This window comes from Nicotiana tabacum, chromosome 18 (assembly GCF_000715075.1).
Source record: "Nicotiana tabacum cultivar K326 chromosome 18, ASM71507v2, whole genome shotgun sequence".
In the NCBI taxonomy this organism is placed as follows: domain Eukaryota; kingdom Viridiplantae; phylum Streptophyta; class Magnoliopsida; order Solanales; family Solanaceae; genus Nicotiana; species Nicotiana tabacum.
The window spans coordinates 96744082-96746748 of record NC_134097.1 but is presented as its reverse complement, the minus strand read 5'-3'; positions in this window follow the sequence as shown (position 1 = coordinate 96746748).

Below are 2667 nucleotides of genomic sequence, written 5' to 3'. Positions count from 1 at the left end.
AAGTATGAAATGACTTCAAAAATATGCCATCAGCTTTCCAAAATGAGATCTGACTAGTATATCCAAATGGTATAGTCAGCGAGGAACAAGCGCGAGGCCAGTGTCAAAAAAGATATCCCCCGCAAAGGGAATTGACAAAAGGATTGACGAGCGTCAAAAGAGATATCCTTGCCAAACCCAAGGTTATAAACCTCAAAGGCCAAGGCCCATGAACAGAGCAAGGAGAGCAGTGAGCATGACTTGGCGAAATCCATACTAGACTAAAAGGTCGGGAAAATGCCAGTTTCCGAGCTATGCCACAAAGAGGGATATCCCCAGCAGGAAGGGATTATCCCCAGCACATAATATCATCCCCAACAAGTTGTGGAACACAGAGCAAGGAGGGAGAAAGGGAAAGCCATCCCAACAGAAGTATCACAACCAACCACCGCGTTTTAAACTAACAAAATTTTGTTTGATTTGAAGCAGGTAACGGAAATGGCATTGAGGCAGAAACGCATACCACAAGGGATATTATCAAACTGGGGCAGAAAATTTTCCTTCCATTTAGAAAATTTTCTGGAAGTCAGGTACCCCCAGCTGATAACATTTTACCCCCAACAGGTAAGTAAATAATTCCTCAACAGTGTTATCACTAGCAGTTGCGAGGGGTCCAACACAAGGTTGGAAAGTCGGTATCCTCAGCGGTTAGACTTCAAAGGAGGAAGCTAATAATAATAATAATAATAATAAATAAATAAATAAATAAAAAAGAATAATAATAACAAAAATAAAAAATAAAAAAATAAATGGGGAAGGTAGAAAGGGAAATTTCATCCCAATCCCCAACAAGTATTCAAGGTAAGACATCTTCAAGTCTTAAGGATATTTTGGGTTCGTCCGCCCTCAAATAGGATCTGTTGGGTTCATCCGCCCTCAAATAGGATATGTCGGGTTCATCCGCCCTCGAATAGGATATGTCGGGTTCATCCGCCCTCGAATAGGATATGTCGGGTTCATCCGCCCTCGAATAGGATATGTCGGGTTCATCCGCCCTCGAATAGGATATGTTGGGTTCATCCGCCCTCAAATAGGATATGTCGGGTTCATCCGCCCTCAAATAGGATATGTCGGGTTCATCCGCCCTCAAATAGGATATGTCGGGTTCATCCGCCCTCAAATAGGATATGTCGGGTTCATCCGCCCTCAAATAGGATATGTCGGGTTCATCCGCCCTCAAATAGGATCTGTCGGGTTCATCCGCCCTCAAATAGGATATGTCGGGTTCATCCGCCCTCAAATAGGATCTGTCGGGTTCATCCGCCCTCAAATAGGATATGTCGGGTTCATCCGCCCTCAAATAGGATATGTCGGGTTCATCCGCCCTCAAATAGGATATGTCGGGTTCATCCGCCCTCAAATAGGATATGTTGGGTTCATCCGCCCTCAAATAGGATATGTTGGTTTCAGTCTTTACTTTTAAGTGTTGAAATTGGGAGCCCGCCCATAATAACAGAGGAATACATTCAGTCTTTACTTTTAAGTGTTGAAGTTGGGAGCCCGCCCAAATAACAGAGGCATACATTTCAGTCTTTACTTTCAAGTGTTGAAGTTGGGAGCCCGCCCATAATAACAGAGGAATACATTCAGTCTTTACTTTTAAGTGTTGAAGTTGGGAGCCCGCCCAGATAACAGAGGCATACATTTCAGTCTTTACTTTCAAGTGTTGAAGTTGGGAGCCCGCCCAGATAACAGAGGCATACATTCAGTTTTTACTTTCAAGTGTTGAAGTTGGGAGCCCGCCCAGATAACAGAGGCATACATTTTAGTCTTTACTTTCAAGTGTTGAAGTTGGGAGCCCGCCCAGATAACAGAGGCATACATTCAGTCTTTTTATTTTAAGTGTTGAAGTTGGGAGCCCGCCCATAATAACAGAGGAATACATTCAGTCTTTTTATTTTAAGTGTTGAAGTTGGGAGCCCGCCCAGATAACAGAGGCATACATTCAGTCTTTACGTTTCAAGTATTGAAGTTGGGAGCCCGCCCAGATAACAGAGGCATACATTCCACGTCTTTACCCATAGGAGATGTATTTCCTCCTAAGTTTGTTTTTACCCATAGGAGATGCATTTCCTCCTAAGTTTATGTTTTACCCATAGGAGATGCATTTCCTCCTAAGTGGTTGTTGAAGATGCTAAAAAAAATGACCTAGTCTGATGAACCTTCTCCTAGGATCAAAATCTTAGTCTGACGAATTTTTCTCCTAAGATAGAGACCTAGTCTGACGAACCTTCTCCTAGGATCAAAATCTTAGTCTGATGAATCTTTCTCCTAAGATACCAAAAAAAACAAGACCTAGTCTGATGAACCTTCTCCTAGGATCAAAATCTTAGTCTGACGAATTTTTCTCCTAAGATAGAGACCTAGTCTGACGAACCTTCTCCTAGGATCAAAATCTTAGTCTGATGAATCTTTCTCCTAAGATACCAAAAAAAACAAGACCTAGTCTGATGAACCTTCTCCTAGGATCAAAATCTTAGTCTGACGAATTTTTCTCCTAAGATAGAGACCTAGTCTGACGAACCTTCTCCTAGGATCAAAATCTTAGTCTGATGAATCTTTCTCCTAAGATAACCAAAAACAAAAATGACCTAGTCTGATGAACCTTCTCCTAGGATCAAAATCTTA